The sequence below is a fragment of the Pimephales promelas genome, chromosome 10 (genome assembly GCF_988280905.1).
Source record: "Pimephales promelas chromosome 10, fPimPro1.hap1.1, whole genome shotgun sequence".
Lineage (NCBI taxonomy): Eukaryota > Metazoa > Chordata > Actinopteri > Cypriniformes > Leuciscidae > Pimephales > Pimephales promelas.
In genome coordinates this window covers 29,870,675-29,897,421 of record NC_142778.1, presented here as the reverse complement: position 1 = coordinate 29,897,421, position 26,747 = coordinate 29,870,675, and the positions used below count along the sequence as shown (strand labels likewise).

The following is a 26,747-nucleotide window of genomic DNA, read 5'->3' as shown; positions in this document are numbered from 1 at the left end:
TCACTGTAAAAAATATTTTCATGATTTGTGATCACAACATATTTTCTTTTGTCAAATCAACTTAATTTATTTATTTCAGACAACATATTATTTTGAGTTTCTGATGATTAAATCAATCTCCTTCGTTGTATTAACTCACTTTTTCCAGTTCAATGAACTTAAAATTTTGTATACAATTGTATACAATTGCATTATGTATACTAAAGCATTAAACATGACACTTTAAATAGACAACCGAATGATTTACACTATCCTTCAGAACTTAGCTCCAACTTGCCTCAACACACCTGCCTGTACGTTTTAAATATGCCTAGTCAGACCTTGATGATCTGGTTTAAGGTGTGTTTAATTGAGGTTGGTGTCCTTCAGCCCTGCTTTAGTCCAACTGCAATCAAACTTTTAAAGTGCATGTAAACACAGCGCGGCATTGGTTTGATGGGTCAGATAAATATTTAGTCTAACACAACATCATCGTTATCCTCCATACATTTATAACAGCACTGCAAATTATTTTATGTCCTTCCATCCACTAATTTTAAAATGGATTTTACCTCTTAAGAATCTTTAATCACCACTGAGAGCATAAGTTGATGCTCAGTCTCTGCATGACCAAGCAAGCAGTAAAGCCTAAATGGCTCTTAATGAAAAAGTGCATTGAGAGAGAGAGAGAGAGAGCAACGCACTGCACAAATGCATCGTGAGATGGAAGGTTTATATGCGACACCTCCCCATTTCTCTTCGCCTGTGGCTCTTATGTTTATATAACAATACTGTCTCAATCATTCTCCTCAGTTGGTTGAAGGTTACCAGGGGCAAAAGGGGTAACAAATGGACCGGGCACAACGTCTGAGAGATGGCAGTCTGAAGGCCAGATAATAGGCTGTCATAATGGACAATACAGAGAGAAAAACCTCCAGAGATCAGCCGAACTGAAGAACAAGTAGGTTTGCATTATTCATCGTCCCCACGGAGGGTTCGGCAGCTGCATTACATTAGACTCTTCATTACTGCGGCTGTATAATACTGAAAAAAGCCGCTTTAATGTAAAATATAAACCAATTTTTTTTCACCGTGGAGGTTGGTTTGAGGTTGGGTGGAGGAATATTGTAAGCTCTCTGGAGAGTTTAGTCACTACTTAAATGTGTCTGAGTGCTGACCTGCCCTTCGCTGCGGTAATAATGTGTTGTGGATTAAAATACGATTCCATCCACGACAAGAGGTTCTTGTGATCATTCTAATGATGACTGCCATGTGGCAGGTCCGGCTCTTTTTAATAAGACACTTAACACTACCTCTCATTCTCTCGCACCTCTCTCTCTCTCTGTCTAGACCAGGCTGTGAGAGGGGGATTTGTTATTCAGTCTGCGGGTGCATTTGTCAGTGAATCTGTGGCATCAGAAATAGCAGAGGCTTTGCTGGGCTTTGGTGCCACATCAGTGTTCGGCTGCATTGTGATACCTGTCAGGGAAACTTTTGTCTGCGGCCCAGACACATGGCTCAAAATGCCTGTCTGCCATTTTTAAATGCCTTACATAACCAAGTGACATTTTACAATAAGGTTAAATTTGATAACATTAGTTAATGCATTTGGTATCATGAAAACAAGGGAAAAAAACATACTTTTTCCTTTGTAAAGTTATTTATGAAATGCTCTAAAAAATGGTTCTATTGACTTTCATTGTAAGTACCGTAACCCTTCTGTAGCAAAACCCCTTTTTATGAAAAATGTATTTTTAACAGTGTATTGCAAACAATAATCTGTTTTTCATAATAGTCTGTCCAAAAAAAATCTGCAAAATCCAATACTACAAACAAAACTAACACCCTCAGAACAGCTTATCCATCTGAAAAAAAAAAAAAAAAATGGCACGACTAACTGCCTATCACATTCCTCCAAGACATCCCATCCCATCTCTCTGTGTATGTGTGTGTGTGTCTTTGTTACCTGCCCCTGCCGCTTCCATCTTCCTGCTCCTCTAATTAACACTGCTGTCTGGCTTTTTCCGGCAGCGGGGCTTGTTTGCTGGTGAGTCAGTCTCCTTAGAGAAAAAATAAAATAAAGACGTGAGATTGTGTCTGTCATAACCCATCCAGCCTTAGCCTGCTGTCGCCCGGCTCACCTCTACTCTCTAATCATTTATTCATGTTGTGCAGTCACTCAGTTCAGTCAGTCAAGACGGTAACACAACATCTTCACCTGTAAAGTTGTGCCAGCTGGCCTCAGTGCTACTGCTGTGACCTGGGTCAGGGTGTTATGTTAGCATCGAGTTTATGCTCATGACAAATACAAACCACATGAACTTTGAGTTGGGTTACCAAACATCTGGAATGTGTCCTTGGCAATGTCCACGCTTTTTACTGTTTTTTTTCAGTTTGTAATTTCATTTTCATCTTTATTTTCCAATTTAGAAAAAAAAAACCAATTAAATAACCAATTAAACACAATCAACTTTCACTCTGAAGTGTTACCTGTCTATCAAGCTGCTATACAAACAGGTGCATAGTATTTACAGAATATACCATATATATATATATATATATATATATAGTAAAAATGCATTTTTATTATTTATAATTGTATTAGCAATTTCATTGTTTTCATGCTGTAATTATTTGTATGATCCATTATTGACAAGATTATTATCAATTTAATAATAATAAAAGGGATACTCCACTTTTTTTTTTTTTTTTTTTTTTTTGGAAATAGGCTCATTTTACCACTCTCCCAGAGTTAAACAGTTGGGTTTTACCGTTTTCTAATGTATTCAGCCAATTTTTTTTTTTATATTTAGAAGAATATCAGTAACCAGACACTTTCTTGTCTCATTGACTCCCATAGTATATTTTTTCCTACTATGGAAGTCAATGAGACCAGAAACTGTCTGGTTCCTGATATTCTTCTAAATATCAGAAAATCATCTGAATGGATTTGAAAACAGTAAAACTCAACTGTTTAACTCTGGGAGAGTGGTAAAATGAGCTTATTTCCCAAAAAAAGTGGAGTATCCCTTTAATTTCAATAGGGACTGTTTTGCCTGCACACTGATGTCCTCATAAGTTCACAGGCATTAGTTCATAATTCATTCAAGTTTGCAACGATGAATAAATATAATTTTAATCAGAATAAGAGTATGTTATACAGTCGTTTGTCACAGTACTACATATACCATGATCAAAATACACAAAGCTTACAGTTAGGGAGACAATCAAACTGCAAAAGTTACAACTTAAATCTATAAAAACTAAAAATGTATTCAGGACACACATTCTTCCTCACATATAAAAGAAAGAGGGAGAAAGAAGCAGAGATGAAAGGAGAAATAGAAAAGACAGACTCTCCGTCCCCTGAGAAATCGGAGTGATTAGCGTTTCTGAAACATGAGCAGTTATTTAAAAATCAATGTATTGTCATTAAAGCTGAAGATTGTTCCCTGGGAGAGCAGGTATTGATCTACGCCTGTGCCCACTGGGTATCGACCGGGTCAGTAATTTGCTTCCAAACATATGTGAAGTATGGGGGTGTGCTACAATAATGGCTCTCCACTATTATTACTGTCTTACTCAGCAGGCAATGCACATTAATTACCACCAGTGAGACTCACTGAGAAACATGATTACAGCAGAGACGATATATGAGCTCATACCGATCCTCTTATCACTGCTAAAGGGTACAAGTGCATCTGATTCTCATGGCAAAGATTAAAAAAAAAGACAATTTTGTTTAATTATATGCGATATACTTTTGTGTTCTCATCTGGATAGATATCTCAAATGTCTTGATTATTAACTGCCTTAAATATGTACTTCTATTCTGCCAGCACTTAAACCAAAGGCAGGCTGCATTTTTGACATCCATTTATTCCACCCTAGAGTGCTTTATAAAAGTGTGTTTGAATTTCTAAGCCCTTCTTTTTAATATAAAGAGAATTATTCACAAAACAAGTAGGGGATTATCATCAAAAGCATTTGGATAATGTAAAATTCAACGCACCAGTCCTTAAAACGCAAACATGATAACATATGCACAAATACACACACACACACTCGCTAACCAGAGATCAGCAGAATCCCCGTGCCAATCAAAACCCTGAACACATCTCTCCAGTCTGACTCTCCAGTGCTTTTACTATGTTTCAGTGATGAGCGGTTAGACTCAGCAATAATACATTATTTAAAGGAAATTACAAAGAGGCGATTTAATAAATACAGTTTTCTCCCAGGCAAAGACCTTGAAGCTTTGTGTTTATCTAATCCTTTGAGTTTGTGCGTGCTCTTTTACTTTGCGGCCTGCTAGAACAAAACCCAATCATTAAAAATCCCTCTTTAATATTCATAATCTCTTTTGAACTGTAAATTCCATCTGTAGTTTAAAGTGATGACTCACTCATAGAACTCCCCTATAATCCTCTCTCTGCGTCGGGTGGCTCTGAGCCTGGATGCAAAACAAAAAAAATAAAAAATAAATATATGAAAGCTATTGTTGAATATGTTATTGTGACAAACATATAGTAAAGAAAGACTAAAGGTGATGGTACCAGTCTAGTGTTATCATTCTTATTAGGTGGATTGTGGATTCAGATCACACACCATTGTATTTATACACATCAAATGCCCACTGTTTCCAAGATTCTATGCATTATGTTACAACAGCCTATATGAGGATTTGCATGTATATAAATAAATGAAAATTCTCACATAATTTTCACATACTGTATAGGTCACATGCTCACGTTTTGGCGGCATGCATGTGCCATTTCATGCCGTCGGGATCATCTTCAATTAGTAAAATTGGGAATTACTACTGTGGAAATGCAATATAATTTCTATCAATTTTCTATGAACAAATGTACCAAGCATCATTATTATTATTTGTACATTTTTCACAATTGGACACTGTAGAATCGTTTAGTACTGTTTAAATACAACATAAAAAAATGGAAATTTAAAGTAGCAGCCCTTCTGCATCTGTTCTGTTCATCTATATAACTACGAATGGGCATTATGAATACCTGTTACAGTATTGTCAATATATCTGACATAGTAACCACAATCGTTCAAAGTGTGAACTTGCAATTTGTCAGCAGATCGGTAAGGACTGCAAGGAAGAGGAACCAATCAATGACTTGTACAAGAAATCAACAGGGAGGTCAAAGAAGTGAGCTTGGGTCACATCAAATAGACACACATCACAGGAAGGGAGCCAGAGGGCAGAAAACTGATGTTTAAAAAGAAGTCCATCTAGTTTCCGTATGCCATGTGATAAACAGAGGTGTCACCATTGGAAAAGACTACCAAATTAGTTCAACAAAACTTTAAAAGAATGTCAACTGACAATTAAATCAAAGATTTGCATTTTTTTACTTTAGCTTTATTTGTATTAGTCCAACCTTATTCATTACTACAACAAACCAATTTCACAATGTTAAAAAAACAAACAATTAATGCTATTAAAGCAACACTATAGAACTTTTCGCCCTACTGGTTGGAAACGAAAATGTCCATTACCGCCGTCGAAAACAATTTAGCCTACCGTCGCACATTGTTTATCCAGCACCGGCTTTGGAATGAACGACGTCCACAGACAAGGTAGAGTATGTTACATGATTTCATGAAAGGATAATGTATTGCGTCATCAGAAACGAAGAAAAACGAAATAATGACTATTGTAACGCTTGACAAAGCAGTCAAATTTTGTAGTTCTTTTTGTGCTCGGGTTACTACGCGAACTAGTAAAAGCGATACAGACCCTGCCAGGCTATGGCAGAAGAGCCTTTCACCCTGTTACGACTTGATGAACCAGTGATACGATTTTGGAAACATTATTTTAAGGTAAAAAAATATTACATAGTGTTGCTTTAAAAGGATAGTTCAACCAAAAATTGAAATTCTGTCACAATTTACTCCCTCAAGTGGTTCCAAACCTGTACGAGTTGCATTCCTCTGCCGTACACAAAAGAAGATATTTTGAAGAATGTCGGTAACCAAACAGTTGATGGGCCCTATTGATTTCCATATTTTTTTCTCCATACAATGGTTACCCATATATTTCTCAAAATATCCTTTTTTTGTGTGTTCAGGAGAAGAAAATCATACAGGTTTGGAAAACCTTTCATTTTTAGGTGAATTATCCCTTTAAAGCCAGACTAATGAACTTCATATCCACCTTTCCCCTCTTTTGAGAAGCGAACATACCGCTCTGATTTCTCCTAAAAAAATGTTGAAATGTAATTAGATAATAAATGCATGCCACCAAGCTGCAAGGCCAATAAAAATAAGATCGGCTACAATTAGAAATAAAACTTCTGTAGAAATAGAATGGTGGTAAACACCAGTCACACAACATCCTCATGTCAGTTCCCCTATCGTGTCATCATCACGCATTCAGTGGATCAACGGTTTTATTGCCAGCCATTCACATTACCAAATGTCGACTACGAAAGCCACATCAATCCATAAAGCGTTTATTAGGGTTTGCTGCATTTGGTGTCCGAGCAGATGCTATTGCAAAGTCTAATGAATTCATTATCGGGGTTAAGGTGGGGAGAAGGGCAGCTGAGGAGCTCTGTAGTTTTGAATTGGTTATTGGGGGCTTTATCTGTTCCTCACTGCTGAGAGGGAAAAGCCAGGACACATATCACAGGAAATGAAAGAGCGGAATCTTCAATCGAGGTGGATAAAAAATGTATCAAAGGGAAGATAAGAGAGGCAGGCCATGAAATATCCTCCCTGAGTGCTTTGGGATTTTACATGGATATGCGTATCTATGGATACCAATCAGTTGTGCACCGTGACCTGAGATTTTGAGAAGATGAAAAAGTAGAGTTTGGAGATTCGTCTGACAGTGCCAGTGCTGTTCCTCCAGAAGTGCTGCAACAAACCTTCCCCCACAATGCACAGGCAGGCTGGCGGGGAAGTTGTAGTTAGGTTCTCCCCCAGATGGCAGAGACCCAGGGGTGGCACGGGTTGTTGTTTTTGATGAGCTGTGCATATACAAAAGCTGAACATCTGGAGCTGCCATGTGGCCCCTCCATTTGGCCAGACTCACACCTCCCCGAGCCAGATGCACCCAAGCAACTGCGAGCTAAACAGCATGAATCATTCATAGGCGAGAGACGTAAACACACACACACACACGCTCACACATCCATGCGGTGCTCACGCGAGAGGCCCAACAACGACTTTGATTAGACTTCTAAAAAGCAGGCATGAATATGCAGCAGGCATTAACGCCGTTAGGAGAGACTGATTTGTCAAATTGTCCATTTTTCATTAAGATGGAGTAACACCCTGAGGGTTTGATAATTAAAAAATAAAAGGAATCCGCCATCCAATTGCCATGTTATCTCAATTATTGAGCTCTTAATTAACACTTAGCAAAGAGTTAAGAAGTGGTCGGCGCGCTCGATGTAGTTGGGGGAATTACACACGAAGGTGAGTCGAGACAGGCGGGGAGAAGGAGACAAAGAGCAGCGATTCACACTCCCAGTCATCTCAGCCGGATCATTCTCATCGAGCTTAATTACAGTTAAAATGAAGCGATGCACTTGCTTACAAATATCTAATCACTCAAGTGATTAGAAACGCAGCTAGAAAGCGAACAAGTGGGTGAATGGGGTACAGAACGAGAAGAAAAGCTAATGGGACACGGCCAGCTATAATAAAGGAGTGTGTTAAATGCCAACTCAGTCCTGAGAGACAGGAAACCCTCACAAATGCATAGGTGTTGTTATTTGTGGTTTGGGGCATCTGAGAGCATTGTATGGGTTCCATTTAATCATTTTAAGAGAAATTGCTAAACCGGTCTCAGATTTAAAGGGCATACTGCAGTCGTTCGGACATGGGCATTCACAGCACTGGGAATAAAGAGAAAGGTTATTAGAATAAGTGGAAAAGATGAATAAAAACTAACATAAATGGGAAAAACTGAAACACCTAAACTACCGTTCAAAAGTTTGGGGTCAGTAAGACTTTTTTTATTTGAAATAAATTAACACATTTATTTAACAAAGACACATTAAACTGATCCGAACTGACAGCAAAGACATTTACACTGTTACAAAAGATTTCATTTTGTATTTTTTTTTTATTATTCATCAAAAAATAATAATTATCCTGAGCACCAAATCAGCAAATTCTAATGATTTCTGAAGGATGTGAGACTGAAGACTGGAGTAGTGACTTCGGAAAATTCAGCTTTCCATCACATGAATAAATAAAAAATGTAAATACATTAAAGGAGAACTCCGGCACAAAATGAACCTTTGGTCTAATAAAACATTGGCACCTTGTCGACCATTCTCTGAGATTTGTTTTCATGATAATCGAATGTAAAGAGTTTTATCTCTAAAACTGTTTAGCGTATAACGCTAGTATATGGGGGCATTTACTAAGTAAAAAGAAATCGCTAGTTAATACCACTAACAAGGCTCAAAACAGCCCCACACTAACACAGTAACATAATGAGGATCTAAAAATGTCTAAAAAATATCTCAGTGCAAAACGAAGCATTGAGAACATTGTAAGTGTACAGACCATTTAATAAGAAGCCTACTTTATAGACAGTCCAGTTCGTGTTTACAGGTCGAAAACAGTCTCGACAAGTCGAACCACGAACGCTGTTCATACAGTTCAGAAGTTCGCTGAAGTCCATACAGTTCAGCTCACTTGGCGCCTCGCTCGTGATTAGACTTGTCGAGACTGTTTTCCAAAGATGGCTCCTGTCTGTATACACGAAGTGGATACTTTATAAAGTATCTTTTTATTAAACGATCTGTACACTTACAAAGTTCTCAATGCTTCGTTTTGCATGCATGGAGCCTCATTATGTTACTGTGCTAGTGTGGGGCTATTTTGAGCCTTGTTTGTGGTATTAACTAGCGATTTCTTTTTACTTAATAAATCCCCCCATATATACTAGAGTTATACACTAAACAGTTTTTAAAAATTAAACTCTTAACATTTGATTGTCATGAAAACAAATCTCAGAGAATGGTTAACAAGTTTTATTAGACCAAAGGTTCATTTTGCGCCAGAGTTGTCCTTTAAAATAGAAACTGGTTATATTATATTTTGTAATAAAATTAAATAACATTTAATGATCTTACAGACCCCTAACTTGTGAACGGTAGTGTATTCCACTAAATAGCATTAGCACTGGACTTTGGTGAGAAATTTAACACTGCTAAATATTTAAATGATGCCAGTTAGCACGTTAATTTTGGCAGCCCTAAGAAAAAAAAAATCAATCCAATCAATCAATCAATCAATCATAAACTAAAACGAACACCGCCCTAGTGAAAATGAAAGAAAAGTACAAGTGAAGAAATGGTCAAATAAACCTTTAAACCCCATGTGTATCTCAAGGTCAAGCAGGTAGTTATGAGCTGGAAAGTACAGGAGTGCATGAGAGAATAATGTTATCATGGCTGTATCAAGCATCATCAATATTTATCTCCCAAAATTTTAAAAAAACACAAGCTCAACTTAAGCCATTGCCCTCTGTGCCCTTGGTGACGACGATGTTGATAATGACTAGCAGCAGTGCGTCAATAACGAGCGGGTCTCAAGAACGTTGGACACGCGCAGATAGAAAGAGCGGTGCCACCCTGAGCAGCATTTGCAGCATGTGGTGAGCATGCCACTCTGCTCTAATGAGATGAGCTCTCTACACTAATTAACTCATCTATAACTCTGAACACTCAATTAATCATTATAGCCAGCTAATTGAAAATAGATAAAGACTGACAAATGTTTAGTCCTCCTTCGAACGTCTTGGCAAAGATTACGGACGTGTTGTGTTTTATTCGATCAATTAAAATAAATCAATTCATTTTCATTTACGCCGGGATTCCTTAACGACTGTATTTATCCCAGTTCGCCTGCGTTTTTTTTTTTTGTTCACTCAACGCCTCATCAGGGCGTCTCTGCGGATCTGTGCCTGCGCATTCATATCAATTAATGTGCCAGTCTGATGATAGACAAGGACAGCGGAAGGATTTGTTAACCTTGCTCCTCGGGACACGCCAATTACGCTCCAGCAGAGCCCCTTAATGAAGTCGATGGGATATCAATCTGTTTACAAACGCCCGGTGACCAACAAGAGCGAACCGCAGTAAGCTTTTTAAATGGACGCTTCACATCTCTCGTTGTTATTTATTCATAGAGCAGGGCACAGAATATTGTGGCTAGACTGAGTGGAAATGGTTGGCCTGTGTGGACAAACTCAGAGATAACAGTCCTCACGTGACCCCGTCAATAATCATCTTATGTTACAGTCCGCTCCAGTTGCACCCCAGGCCTATGAAACATTAACACACCACTGAAACATCCAATAAAAATTCACGTAACGTGGTTTCTTTGAGAAGACCATCAATCTGTGATTACCGTTCACATCTACGGGTAACTAAAAAAGTCTTAAGTTCCAGAAATAGACTCAGCGGTGTCTGCCAGATCAAGGTCACTCTCGGTTGGGGCTGCTTTGACTTGCCCGTCTCATTCTGCAGTCAAAGTGTGCTCCCGGTTCCCCATCTCTGGAGCTCTTCCACCACTCACTGTGAAAGAATAATTATTTAGTCCTTTCGTAAGCAAACCATGTCCCCGTTCACGTATTAATCTTTCATATGTTTCCAAGATCTAGCCTTCTGTAATCCCATCTGTATAAGACACAACAAAGCAGAACAAAAGAGAGTTTGCCATGAATAATGTATTGTTTCTCTCATAAAAGGCTTTAGTTGCGTCTGTTATGTTTCACTCTTGCGGAGAGAATCTATTGATCCCTTGTTGTTGTTTTTTTGTTTTTTTATTGGGCTCTACAGTGCTTCTGCTTCCGTTCCCTTTATAACAAATGATCACACTACACTGACTTTACAGCAACACAAACACAGACACATGGCCGACAACAGGCCATTTACAAGTGCTCGCACTCGCATGCATTAACAAACAACGAAACGCATACAAGTAATGAATCTTACAAGCAAACCGCAGATGAGCGTAATGATTTGTAATTACAATCAAATTAGGGTACTTGGCTTGCGGGACATAACCATAAAGAGACTTCATTTTGAAACCTCTTACCCAAAACGCTTTGCTATGAAAAATAAATATGGTATGATCCTAAACGACAGTGCGCGGTCCGGGACAAATGTGGGCCTGTAAGCTCATACGTCAGAGCGGCCGAATGAGGCAAACAGCGCTGTTAACAAGAAAGGGCTTTAAATCAGGAGCAGAGAGTACATTTCCTGTGAAATATTAATGTGGCAACCGTGTTTGTGTGCAGGGGAACAAAGGCCAGAGTGTTGTACATCAATGGCTTGACAGCACTGCTGGCTCCATAGGCCAAGAACTGCTTATTCATACCGTGACAGGGTTTGAGTGTGTGTGTGTGTGGGGAGGGTTGGGTGTGTGAGGAAAGAGAGTCATTTATTATATATAGAGCTGGTGGTGCATGTTCGTGGTCTGCAATGTGCGTGTTAGTTTACAAAGAGTGGTTTTCAGTAAACTCATTAAAAAAAAACTCTGGAGAACGGAAAGAGCTGGTCAAGTAATTGGTTTCAGGCACTAAAATTCACACACATTTTATATTCTGAGGGAAACACTGCTAATACAAGGAACAATTCTCTTATTAAGAATCAAAACAATTTTTACCCTGAGCTACAGTAACAGTGCACGAATATTTCAGCTATTATCTGTATTTTTGCCAGCATTTTTTTTTAAATACTTTTAGTTAACAACAAGAACAATGGGATATAATATATTTTGAGTGATTTTAGCTAAAAAAGCAAAAAGAAGCTAAATGTATGATGGCTGGTTATAGACTGAACGTATAGGCCTACATTGTTATCAGATTTTATCTGGTGATGTGAATTATGATAAACAGTTGGAGTTAATATAAGCATGCCTTGTTACCTTCATAGAATAATAGCTAAAATAATGGTGTTTCCAAGATGGCTGCCAAACAGACTAACCTAAAGGGATTTTTCTCTGGCTCGGGTCCAGAGTTATGCCAGAAACAGGCAACCAAGAAGAGCTGAAATAACACAGTATTTTATAATCTTTGTTAACATTAGTTAATAAAAATAAAATTCTTGTACTCATTCGTAACTGTTGAAATTTACCTTAGCTAAGACTAGTAAATGCCGTAGGAGTACTGTTCATTGTTGGTTCATGACAACTAATGTTAACCTTATTGTAAAGTTTAATTTCCAGTTGTTTTGGAACCCATTGACAAAACACTTTAACATTCTTCAAAATAACTTATTTTGTATTGTTCAGAAGAAAGAAAGTCATTCAGGATTGGAACGACATGAGGATGAGTAACTGATGACATGGGATATTCAACAAGTTAAACGTAAGACAATTCATGCATGACTGGATTGTGTAAAGTGCGTCTTACACACCGAAATGTAGTCAGGTGGTTTAAGAGGAAGAGCAGCAAAAAGGAATGTCGCTATAAAAGTCAGACTAGATCCATGCATTCAGAAAGTACATGGTCAAAGTTTTGATGATGTTTACATTAAATCAGAGCAGATACTTACTGGTGATACCACACACTCAGCATCACACTAGCAAGCACAGACTTATGTACCTCAGAGAACTCCTCCCTCCCTGTGTCACTAATCTAGCCTGCTCTGCATTGTCAAAGCCCTGTGTTTGAACAATGGAGCTGTCTTCTTGTCTGCTAATTTGGGAACAAACATTTGCCTGCGTGGCAAACAAGCTCTCCCAGGAAGTGCTATTAATAGGATAATTAGGCAGACGGTAATGAGCTGGATTACTGCTAATTATGATAAGATTTGTTTTGGCATTTGCCTGAGAGGCAGCGGAGAGTTCGAGTTGGCCCAGGAGTTTAGAGCTGAGCGGCGGAGTGCGGTGCACCTGAATCAACACAGAGACAGTCACAGCGTGTGTGACGGGAGATAACACCAAAAGCAGTTTCGCTCTCTCTCTAGAGCCCTCCCTGTCATTTTGGCCAGACTTCCGCCAGCTATGTGCAACCTCGGGCATTGGAGCGCCACATGGGCCAGGTTGTTGTTGTGTGACTGAGCTACGGGACCTTATTAGCGTCAGGCCAAGGATGCTAGAGCTGTGCTAAGCCTTCAGCACACGGTAAGCCCACTATGTCAGGTCAAGGGTAACGTAAGCTAGGACTACTACAAGCTAATTACCTGATGAGACAAGGTTGATACCACAGCGTTTCAGAACTGGAACCTAGCAGAGCTTTTGATGCTTCACTACTAGAGAACTAGCAGTTCACTACCGTGCGGATCTAAGGACACGTTCACAATGGTCACGTTTTCAAGCGGGATTTTGTTAACTTGCAAAGCCCTAGATATATGAGCAGTGTGTCATTTGAAGGGTTTAGATCCAGTTTGATATTACTTTAGTGTCTCATGCGAAGCAATATATACTAAATAGTAGGGCTGTGAAACGATTAATCGCGATTAATCACATCCAAAATAAAAGTTTGTGTTTACATAATATATTTGGGTGCACTTTGTATAATTATATATATATATATATATATATACACATGCTTGTATATATTTAAGAAATATTTTCATGTATATACTGTATATAGAGTTATAATTTATATTATATATATAAATGTCAATATTTTATATATAAATAATATTTTTTTCTTAAATATACATGCATGTGTGTGTATTTATATATATACAAAATAATTATACACAGTACACCCACATATGTAAACACAAACTTTTATTTTGGATGCGATTAATCGTTTGACAGCCCTACTAAATAGCAAATCTCACTCACTATATTAAGTTGTATATATATACATATTAGGGCTGTGCAAAAATTAATTGCGATTAATCGCATCCAAAATAAAAGTCTGTGTTTACATAATATATTTGTGTGAGCTGTGTATAATTATTTTGTATATATAAATACATATGCATGCAATATGCGATTGGATGCGATTAATCACAATTAATTTTTGCACAGCCCTAATACGTGTATATATATATATATATATATATATATATATCATATCCAACTTTATATTCATACATACAGTACACTCATGTAAAGCAATATATACTATATAGCAAATCTAAACTGCCTATTTTTTATTTTGTCGCAAAATGTAACTATATATTAACACCCAGCTTCCTATGTAAAGTTGGATATAAGTATGTCCAACTTTTTCTGCATATATCAGTATACTCACAAAGACCAATATATACCATAGCATATCTCAACTGCTTGATCGCTTGCATCGTAAACTATATTAAATTTAAATTAAAGTATATATCGCCCAGCACTAATCTGCTAAATGGGACTATAAAACATGTAGATTAAGATATTATAAACATTAACATCATGATTTTTTCAGCCCGTTCTCATCCTTTAGCGTCACATAGATCGCTATATGACAAAACGGCGCTATACTACTCACATGGCACCCTTTATCGTTAATATAACACGCGAACCCGAGGTGTCATAAATCCTTTAGCGTAATATGAGACTACCCTACCCTACCCCACACCTAAACCTACCCATCACAGCGTGTTATATTAACGATAACGGGTGCCATGTGCATAGTATAGCGCCGTTTTGTCATATAGCGTTCTATATGACACTAAAGGATGAGAATGCGTTGGATTTGAAAAACTGTCTTGTCTTTTACTGCGGTTACAGGTTACGGCCTGACTTCGGTTGCACTTTCATACAGACAGCATTTTCAGACGCTACTTAAGATGCTGTATGATCAGAACATTGAGACTCACACCTGTATGTAAATGCAGTTGTCAATCCCAAACCCTGACAGTGTGAACACAGCCTAACATATACTAAACTTTTAGACGAAAGGCATATTAATCCGTAGATGCAGAGGAACAGGAGTACAGACGTTAAAATGTGCTTTAACAATGTCTTAAAAGCATTATGACAAGTCCAATATCTTTTACAGTGTCAGTTTTAACAATTTTCTCGAAATGGCTGTTCCAAATTCCCTTTCAGTCCATTAAGGAACAATATCAGCACAAAAGCAAGCAAAGTAATTTGCTATTAAATCGCCTCTTCACAATCATTGCCGAACAGCAGCCAGAAAAACGCCAGGAAGACAAATGACTATGCGGAGAATTAACTGCGGGAGCTTATGAGTCGAATTTCCCTACATCCATGCTGCAACTTGAAGAAAAAAAAAGAGAAAAAAAAGGGAAAAAGGAGAGAGATGATGATGACGAAAAAGGAGGTGAAAAAGAAATCAGGCACAGTGGTGAAGGCGAGTCTTAATGCGATTGGAGTTAAATCCCAGACAGAGAGCCGCCTCCATTAAAGCATGCCTCTCGCCCCAGCAGCTCCTGATAAGACAGCTGAGGCAGGGATTTACGGCTTTAGCTTATCGTCATCTTCACACCAGCCTCGCACTGGGCGCAGGGACCACAGCACCAAATCCTGCATGATTGGGAAGCAAATTAAAGTAAGCAGGCTCATGCGAGGGGAGAGGGAGGAGGCCCGACTGGAAAACAGGTGTGTGTTTGTGTGTGTGTGTGTGTGTGCACATGTGGGAGAGAGCGAGAACAAGAATCACCCCACGTCACATCTTTTGTCTTCCACCCTCACATTGCCTTTGACACATAACAGCGTCTTTTCCTTTTGACGGCACGACGATGAGATTACGGAGAGAGCCACGGACTCCCGTTTCTGAAATAAAATTGGTTTTATTCCTCCCAACATGTGTTCTGCGAGATTAAGGCGTAATCTTACAACGTTTAATAAGAGCCTGTTTGTGGCCTGGCGGCTGACACAGAAAAGTGGAGCATGCCTGCTCTGGCTTTAATCCTGTTTATTGAATTATAAAGAACCTTAAAGGATAAAGAATATGACTCAAGGATTTAAATATTTCATGGTATTTCTAAGTCAAAGCACAGAGGAAAAAAAGAAAGTAGAGAAATGGCCAGTGACAGAACATTGGCCTCAAGCTTTTTAAGCCATGCCCTGATTTTAATTCTATCTCAACAAGATGTATTACCAACAAAGATGAAGGAGGCCCACGGAAGAAACACGGATACGAGTGGGCTGCTGGCCCTAAGACTGCAATTTAGGTGTCATTGCCAACCGAGCCAGTGTGAAAGAGACTAATGCATGTCTTCACGCTCATAACCGAATCTTTACGGTCAGGGGCGATGGCACGTGGAAGACGGTCATAATTATTCAAACCACACACATAAAAACAATACAACACCTCGCAACATCAAGAAGACCGCGATTAATATCCTTAAAATGACGAAAAGTTGCCCTGAGCTCGCACACAAAAAGAACACGGCGGTCCTCGACCACCATTTCTCATCAAAATAAAGCCCTCACATGAACTACCCAGCGAGCTGTGGCTTTCAAGAGGTATTTGGAAGTTAAAGTCTCCGATCAGATTTAGACAGATTAGAATTAAGGGCTGGAAGTCTGGGCGGGATGGATATGTGGATTTGCTGTGTTCCACGAGACAGCCCTGTCAGTGATAAGTTATACTGAGCCAGCGGGTAAGAGGATTGCCCAAACTAATCCGAATCAAAAGACATACCATGTGAATTACATCCTGAAACAGGTTCGCTTACACAGATTAAGAAGCCCGAATGTAAATCCTCTCATACTCTACTTGGCGCTGCAGAGGATGTGCCTGAAAGAACAAACACAAACATCTGCTTTTGAAAAAGTGGCATGAAAAAAAAAAAAGTAAAAAAAAAAAAAAAAAGGTCTAACTGAATTCTAAGAACTACAATCTATTAATAAAAAAATAAAAATACAGAAGCAGTACAATTATTCCTCTCTTGTTTAAAGAAACTCTCTCTCAATGTGGCGGGGAAAACACACAAGGTGGGAACTAACACCCGGGCAGGCGGGCACCCCCTCAAACCAAGCTTTAGTTCAATGAAGCATTTATTTCTTTTCCTGTTTGACAAGGGTGTTTCTATCAAGGCATCTGGCAGTAAGTGCTGTAGTACAAGGCCTTCTGTTGAGACGTCAAAGAGAGTTACACTTCACTGTATCGAGGGAACAAAAAATAGCCTGCGTTTTTCTTCTCTCTCTCCTCCTCTCGTGCTGTTTTCCTTTTTTTTTTCCAGATGCACTGAATAAACAAGGCTGTATCCCTGGCCTAGAAATGCTTCAAAGACCGCAAAGTCTGTTGGGAATGCTTCAGAAATGTAGAGCAGTGTTGACTGCTTAGCTTTGCATTTCAACAAAGCTCCTGGTTCTGAGCCCCATGCAGATCTCTCGTCGAGCACACAGGGCCATGTAACCAGTGCTCTAAGAAGATGAGCTCTCTCTCTCTCCCTGGTACACACATACACACAGCAGTCAGTGCAATATATTAATGTATGCTTTCTTATGTGGCTATTCCCAGATTTGCTCATATAACATGATGCTCTTTTTGCCTTTCTTCCATCTTACTTTCGATCTGTGGGCCTGGACTCCTCCTCTATGCTTCTCGTGCTTAGCTTCACAGCTATAGGTGAGCAGTCGTATACACAGCACTTTAAAGATGAAAATGTAAAAAAGACATGCATTTGAAACATAGCATCATGCCACCTCGATGTGAAACAGATTTTACTCAAAAACTGTCATGCGGTCAAACTTTGTTGGCTTTGAACTCAAAATACTGTCATCATGTTGCTCTTTCGTTTTAGTCATGTCTGAGAACTGACCTGGGACTGTAATGACTGCATTTCTTAAGACAAATAACGTTTCCTTAATTGAAATAAAGATATACACATATTAAGTGAATTCAATAAAGTAACAAAATGCACGATACTATTATTTATCACCAAAACAACCTGATAGTCGATTATTGAGAATATCTGCTGATACTGATAGGCCAACCTATAGTTTGATTTCTAATTTGATACATTACTTTACTAATAAAGGGTAACATTAACAACATAGCCCAAACTATTATATCTAACTTTTATTTATTTTCGGATATAATAATTACACTCAAATAAAAACGTTGAGTTGTTTGTATATCTACATGCACATAATTCGTTACAATGACGTTTTTTTATAAATACTTGTTTTCAAGACAAATTTAATCAAACATAGAAGTTTAATTAACAGTTAATCTCCCATCTGACTCTCTGGTGTGTTTTTTTTCCAAGCTAACAAACGAACTGTAAACATTGTAACTTTACTGAGCGAATGGAACGTTAAGTAACATTGTTCACAACAAGCAGTTTTATTGACGTCTTTCCGATTTGAAACACTGACTGAGTGATTACACGAGGCGATACATTTCAACAAGTTGTAGGCCTACTTTATCTCAACATACCTTTTGGTGTTCATGCGTGTTTTTTGTTGTTGCTTTATCTTGTATTCGAGCATGGTATTCGAATGTAATAACAATTTGGTGTAGGAAAACCACGGACCTGGCAACCATATCTTGAACTACGGGTGATTCGTAGGGTCAAATTTAGCCTGTAACGTCGCTATTTTTAATTGTTAATGCCTTATGGGCTATATCAGCCTTTCTCAAAGTGGGTGCCGCGGCACACTGGGGTGCCCCCTGACTGTGTCAGGGGTGCCGCCAAAAAATTACGTAGGCTAAAAAAAAAATAAAAAAAAAATATATATATAATAATAAACATATTTGAATTTACATATTTACATTCTTCTTTTTAAACATATGAACGTACATAAATTGTAAATTCATTTTAGATAAATATATAAAATGAAGCATAAACATCCGTCTCACAAGACCGAAGCAAGACACAAACACAACTTGACGCAAGTGACGGAATCCATAGCAACGCGTTATAGCAACAACACCTCAGACTGACAGAAACGTAAAAATAAACGTGAATTTAGGCCACTTCAGTTACAGCATTATGGATCGTTTTTTGAAAAGAAAATCCCCACAAGAACCGGACAGTTTTTCTGTGAAATGGAGCCTCAGCCTACTACTTCCTCCTCCAGCTCTGAATCGGCACCAAAGGTCGCAAAGGTAACGTTAGACAAGGCTAAAATGAGAACATACAACGACAGTTAGGCTACCTAAAATTTGGCTTCATCAGTGGTACTGGGGATGCAACATGCCCTCTCCGTTTGTGTCTAACTTAAGACACCTGACCGTCTCTCATCCATCCCTGCCTAGATAGGGCGGCTGTGTGCATCGCACCAGGCTCACGTCTGGTCACCCCCACGACAGGTGTCGTGCCAAGGTACTTACCCCTGAAAGGAAGTGTATCCCCGGTCGCGGGAGCGCGCACGCATTCAGCAGGAGGTGTGTCATTACTTTGTCCAAGATGAATTAAACTATAACACGTGAATTGTTTAAGTCATCGTTTTACTGTTGTTGTTGTTTTGTTTTTTTTTATCGACGAGGTTTAGCAAAGACAGATATCATGTGGCCCATCAAAAACTAATTATTTTGTGGGCAAACGATCTAGCTTCATGCACGGAATGGATCAATTCTCACGAGAATGTACTGAAAAACTAAGACGACCATATCGTTTCACAAGCAAACAGCCCGTGGATATAAAATTGTTCTTACCCCCCCCCCCCCTCCTCCTCCTTCCATGGTGAATTATTACCAAAATCATTCAATAATGCATTGCACTTATACATAGGCAAACAACGATTTTACCGATGATGGCCTATCATCAAGTGTTTTATTTTATGAATACTGTACATCATGTCTAATAACAGCAGTGAATATGAACACATTTCCTATTTCCTGACTAAAGTTATAGTGGGATACAGATTTTTTCAGACCGTATTTTCGACCTGCCAAAATATGTACCCCCCCCCTAAAATCTACAGGTGATGGCCTATCATCTAGTGTTTTATTTTATGAATACTGTACATCATGTCTAATAACAGCAGTGAATATGAACACATTTCTTGTTTTCTGACAAAAGTTATAGTGGGATACAGATTTTTTCAGACCGTATTTTCGACCTGCCAAAATATGTATCCCCCCCCCCCAAAATCTACAGGTGATGGCCTATCATCTAGTGTTTTATTTTATGAATACTGTACATCATGTCTAATAACAGCAGTGAATATGAACACATTTCCTATTTCCTGACTAAAGTTATAGTGGGATACAGATTTTTTCAGACCGTATTTTCGACCTGCCAAAATATGTACCCCCCCCCCCTAAAATCTACAGGTGATGGCCTATCATCTAGTGTTTTATTTTATGAATACTGTACATCATGTCTAATAACAGCAGTGAATATGAACACATTTCCTATTTCCTGACTAAAGTTATAGTGGGATACAGATTTTTTCAGACCGTATTTTCGACCTGCCAAAATATGTATCCCCCCCCCCTAAAATCTACAGGTGATGGCCTATCATCTAGTGTTTTATTTTATGAATACTGTACATCATGTCTAATAACAGCAGTGAATATGAACACATTTCCTATTTCCTGACTAAAGTTATAGTGGGATACAGATTTTTTCAGACCGTATTTTCGACCTGCCAAAATATGTATCCCCCCCCCCAAAATCTACAGGTGATGGCCTATCATCTAGTGTTTTATTTTATGAATACTGTACATCATGTCTAATAACAGCAGTGAATATGAACACATTTCCTATTTCCTGACTAAAGTTATAGTGGGATACAGATTTTTTCAGACCGTATTTTCGACCTGCCAAAATATGTATCCCCCCCCCCTAAAATCTACAGGTGATGGCCTATAATCTAGTGTTTTATTTTATGAATACTGTACATCATGTCAAATAACAGCAGTGAATATGAACACATTTCCTATTTCCTGACTAAAGTTATAGTGGGATACAGATTTTTTCAGACCGTATTTTCGACCTGCCAAAATATGTATCCCCCCCCCCAAAATCTACAGGTGATGGCCTATCATCTAGTGTTTTATTTTATGAATACTGTACATCATGTCAAATAACAGCAGTGAATATGAACACATTTCCTATTTCCTGACTAAAGTTATAGTGGGATACAGATTTTTTCAGACCGTATTTTCGACCTGCCAAAATATGTATCCCCCCCCCCAAAATCTACAGGTGATGGCCTATCATCTAGTGTTTTATTTTATGAATACTGTACATCATGTCTAATAACAGCAGTGAATATGAACACATTCCTTTTTTTCTGACAAAAGTTATAGTGGGATACAGATTTTTTCAGACCGTATTTTCGACCTGCCAAAATATGTACCCCCCCCCCCCCTAAAATCTACAGGTGATGGCCTATCATCTAGTGTTTTATTTTATGAATACTGTACATCATGTCTAATAACAGCAGTGAATATGAACACATTTCTTGTTTTCTGACAAAAGTTATAGTGGGATACAGATTTTTTCAGACCGTATTTTCGACCTGCCAAAATATGTACCCCCCCCCCCCCCCCTAAAATCTACAGGTGATGGCCTATCATCTAGTGTTTTATTTTATGAATACTGTACATCATGTCTAATAACAGCAGTGAATATGAACACATTTCTTGTTTTCTGACAAAAGTTATAGTGGGATACAGATTTTTTCAGACCGTATTTTCGACCTGCCAAAATATGTATCCCCCCCCCCCCTAAAATCTACAGGTGATGGCCTATCATCTAGCGTTTTATTTTATGAATACTGTACATCATGTCTAATAACAGCAGTGAATATGAACACATTTCCTATTTCCTGACTAAAGTTATAGTGGGATACAGATTTTTTCAGACCGTATTTTCGACCTGCCAAAATATGTATCCCCCCCCCCCAAAATCTACAGGTGATGGCCTATAATCTAGTGTTTTATTTTATGAATACTGTACATCATGTCAAATAACAGCAGTGAATATGAACACATTTCCTATTTCCTGACTAAAGTTATAGTGGGATACAGATTTTTTCAGACCGTATTTTCGACCTGCCAAAATATGTATCCCCCCCCCCAAAATCTACAGGTGATGGCCTATCATCTAGTGTTTTATTTTATGAATACTGTACATCATGTCTAATAACAGCAGTGAATATGAACACATTTCTTGTTTTCTGACAAAAGTTATAGTGGGATACAGATTTTTTCAGACCGTATTTTCGACCTGCCAAAATATGTACCCCCCCCCTAAAATCTACAGGTGATGGCCTATCATCTAGTGTTTTATTTTATGAATACTGTACATCATGTCTAATAACAGCAGTGAATATGAACACATTTCTTGTTTTCTGACAAAAGTTATAGTGGGATACAGATTTTTTCAGACCGTATTTTCGACCTGCCAAAATATGTACCCCCCCCCCCCCCCTAAAATCTACAGGTGATGGCCTATCATCTAGTGTTTTATTTTATGAATACTGTACATCATGTCTAATAACAGCAGTGAATATGAACACATTTCTTGTTTTCTGACAAAAGTTATAGTGGGATACAGATTTTTTCAGACCGTATTTTCGACCTGCCAAAATATGTATCCCCCCCCCTAAAATCTACAGGTGATGGCTTATCATCTAGTGTTTTATTTTATGAATACTGTACATCATGTCTAATAACAGCAGTGAATATGAACACATTTCCTATTTCCTGACTAAAGTTATAGTGGGATACAGATTTTTTCAGACCGTATTTTCGACCTGCTATAAAAGGTATCCCCCTCTCCATATTCCACAGATGATGGACTATCAACGTCTCCACTTCCTGTGGCGCCAAGAAAGCAAGATAAGACCCCCGCCATCCATCTTGAGCAGCACCCGTCCCACTTTGTGCTGGACCGCACGTCGCATATTGAGATAATGTCCCGCATCAGTCTGTTGGTTTTTAATAATTTTAAGATGATAAGACACATACTTGGAAGGTGTAATAATACAACAAGATTTAATCAATAAATTCCTCCGGAACAATAATGTACACAAAATTAAGGAGTACAAGCAGTACACAGGAAGGCCTCCTCCGTTGGTGGGCTTTTAACACACATATGGTGGAACCACCGCAAACAAACGTCACACTGAATCTGGAAAACAAATTATTTGGATTCAGTAAGAGGTTGCAAATTTTCATTCCTGTGTAATTGATATTTGTAATATACTGTACAGTAATTATTGTGGAGATAAAATAATTATGTAATGTTTGTAAGTCCTGGGCAAAATAGAAGAAATATAATATAAATATCCAACATAACACTACAATAAAATTCTTAATAACTTTATATCAAAACATATTTCATTTCACATTTCTTAAGTTTGATTTACCCAGCTCAAATCTTCCTTGGGTCCTTCTGATCCACAGAAGTGACATATGTCAGTCAGGTCATCTTAGAAACAAAACAAAACACAGAGCATGAATCTATAATTCTTAGTTTTTCCACACAAATATTTTTTAGGTTAGTATGGAATAATTCTGATGGCTCCATAAAATTAAAAATTCAAATAGTATGAATAATGAACAAATAAAATATACACCACCATTAATTTAGATCATTGACAGTTTTATACATTGAGAATTTATTAAACCAAAAACGTTCACTGCTGTTATTAGACATGATGTACAGTATTCACAAAATAAAACACTTGATGATAGGCCATCACCTGTAGATTTTAGGGGGGGGGGGGGATACATCTTTTGGCAGGTCGAAAATACGGTCTGAAAAAATCTGTATCCCACTATAACTTTAGTCAGGAAATAGGAAATGTGTTCATATTCACTGCTGTTATTAGACATGATGTACAGTATTCATAAAATAAAACACTAGATGATAGGCCATCACCTGTAGATTTTGGGGGGGGGGATACATATTTTGGCAGGTCGAAAATACGGTCTGAAAAAATCTGTATCCCACTATAACTTTAGTCAGGAAATAGGAAATGTGTTCATATTCACTGCTGTTATTAGACATGATGTACAGTATTCATAAAATAAAACACTAGATGATAGGCCATCACCTGTAGATTTTGGGGGGGGGGATACATATTTTGGCAGGTCGAAAATACGGTCTGAAAAAATCTGTATCCCACTATAACTTTAGTCAGGAAATAGGAAATGTGTTCATATTCACTGCTGTTATTTGACATGATGTACAGTATTCATAAAATAAAACACTAGATTATAGGCCATCACCTGTAGATTTTAGGGGGGGGGATACATATTTTGGCAGGTCGAAAATACGGTCTGAAAAAATCTGTATCCCACTATAACTTTAGTCAGGAAATAGGAAATGTGTTCATATTCACTGCTGTTATTAGACATGATGTACAGTATTCATAAAATAAAACACTAGATGATAGGCCATCACCTGTAGATTTTAGGGGGGGGGTACATATTTTGGCAGGTCGAAAATACGGTCTGAAAAAATCTGTATCCCACTATAACTTTAGTCAGGAAATAGGAAATGTGTTCATATTCACTGCTGTTATTAGACATGATGTACAGTATTCATAAAATAAAACACTAGATGATAGGCCATCACCTGTAGATTTTAGGGGGGGGGTACATATTTTGGCAGGTCGAAAATACGGTCTGAAAAAATCTGTATCCCACTATAACTTTAGTCAGGAAATAGGAAATGTGTTCATATTCACTGCTGTTATTAGACATGATGTACAGTATTCATAAAATAAAACACTAGATGATAGGCCATCACCTGTAGATTTTGGGGGGGGGGATACATATTTTGGCAGGTCGAAAATACGGTCTGAAAAAATCTGTATCCCACTATAACTTTAGTCAGGAAATAGGAAATGTGTTCATATTCACTGCTGTTATTAGACATGATGTACAGTATTCATAAAATAAAACACTAGATGATAGGCCATCACCTGTAGATTTTAGGGGGGGGGGATACATATTTTGGCAGGTCGAAAATACGGTCTGAAAAAATCTGTATCCCACTATAACTTTTGTCAGAAAACAAGAAATGTGTTCATATTCACTGCTGTTATTAGACATGATGTACAGTATTCATAAAATAAAACACTAGATGATAGGCCATCACCTGTAGATTTTAGGGGGGGGGTACATATTTTGGCAGGTCGAAAATACGGTCTGAAAAAATCTGTATCCCACTATAACTTTAGTCAGGAAATAGGAAATGTGTTCATATTCACTGCTGTTATTAGACATGATGTACAGTATTCATAAAATAAAACACTTGATGATAGGCCATCATCGGTAAAATCGTTGTTTGCCTATGTATAAGTGCAATGCATTATTGAATGATTTTGGTAATAATTCACCATGGAAGGAGGAGGAGGGGGGGGGGGGGGTAAGAACAATTTTATATCCACGGGCTGTTTGCTTGTGAAACGATATGGTCGTCTTAGTTTTTCAGTACATTCTCGTGAGAATTGATCCATTCCGTGCATGAAGCTAGATCGTTTGCCCACAAAATAATTAGTTTTTGATGGGCCACATGATATCTGTCTTTGCTAAACCTCGTCGATAAAAAAAAACAAAACAACAACAACAGTAAAACGATGACTTAAACAATTCACGTGTTATAGTTTAATTCATCTTGGACAAAGTAATGACACACCTCCTGCTGAATGCGTGCGCGCTCCCGCGACCGGGGATACACTTCCTTTCAGGGGTAAGTACCTTGGCACGACACCGGCTTGTGTGAGCGCGTATGCGCGCTGCATGCACGCATGTAGATCTTTCTCCCTCTCTCGTTGTGGATTATTGTTTGTGTGTGTGGGTGTATGTGTATGTGGGTGTGTGTGCATGCGCATGGCACGGATGAAAACAAGCACTATATGGAAAAACATTCTTGCTTATCTCTGGTGCATTTTTTAACATGCATATTTTTCTTATCGCATTGTATATATATATATATATATATATATATATATATATATATATATATATATATATATATATATATATTAATGTCTGCCCCTTTTTATTTTATTTTAACTGCATCCTGCACTTCATTTGAGTTCTCCTGGTCTGGATTTGTTATTGGGTTCTTGTATTGGGTGGCCCACCTCTTACGGTTTTATGGCATTTGTGTCTCTGATTAGTTATTTTGTGAATTACTTTGCAAACCTGTGTTTTTAAAGTTTTTATTATTATTGTTATTTACAGTTCATATTATGCTCTGTTCATTGCTGTTCTGTCTAACTAAACAAGACATTTGCATTTACATTTGGGTTATGCAGTGTTTTTAAATTATATTTTACACTGGGGTGCCTTGAGATTTTATGCACTTTTGAAAGGTGCCCTGACTGAAAAAAGTTTGAGAAAGGCTGGGCTATATGCACGCATAAGTTCCGCATTTGACGTAAGGATGCTCGTCCATTTCCGGTTGTGTAGATTAAAGCGGAGGAAAACCGGAGAAAACGGGATTATGGCAGAGTCTTCAATATTTACTGTCCTCCCGTCTTTGAAACGAAACGTACATACGTTTAGATGTAATTTTATATATAGTTATGTTTATTTAATATAATTTTAAAAAGAAGCATAAACACAACGAGGGGTGTCTGTTTTATCTGTTTTTGTGACTAACGTTTCATTAGTATAACCATAAAGTATAAAATTCAATATAAATTCTCGGTATTGCATTGGACTCTACGATCGGCGGAAGTTATCGAGCATCCCTAATGCTTCACCGGAAATAACGCCGTGCATAGAGCCCATTGTCGCGACGTCTTCAACAGTCCTAATTTTAACACAAGAAATATTTTCTTCTGTAGGAGTTGCAGTCTCACACGTTTTTCCACACTCGTCTTGATTAACAGGATAGTCCACTCTTAGAAGAAACGGTTCTATTTAGAAACAGAAATGGTTCCATTCCCCGCTTCATATAGAACTCCAAAATGGTTCTAGC

The 26,747-nt window shown here is 38.0% G+C and overlaps 1 long non-coding RNA gene across 1 annotated transcript; it reads right to left on the bottom strand.

The window, feature by feature from the left end:
- Positions 1 to 22,448: 22,448 nt before the first annotated feature.
- LOC148977436 (uncharacterized) lies at positions 22,449 to 25,537 on the bottom strand. Its single transcript, XR_016145391.1, has 3 exons — positions 25,455 to 25,537; positions 23,176 to 23,237; positions 22,449 to 22,937 (listed from the first exon to the last, which is right to left on the bottom strand). It is a non-coding gene; the product is annotated as an uncharacterized LOC148977436 (long non-coding RNA).
- Positions 25,538 to 26,747: the final 1,210 nt, after the last annotated feature.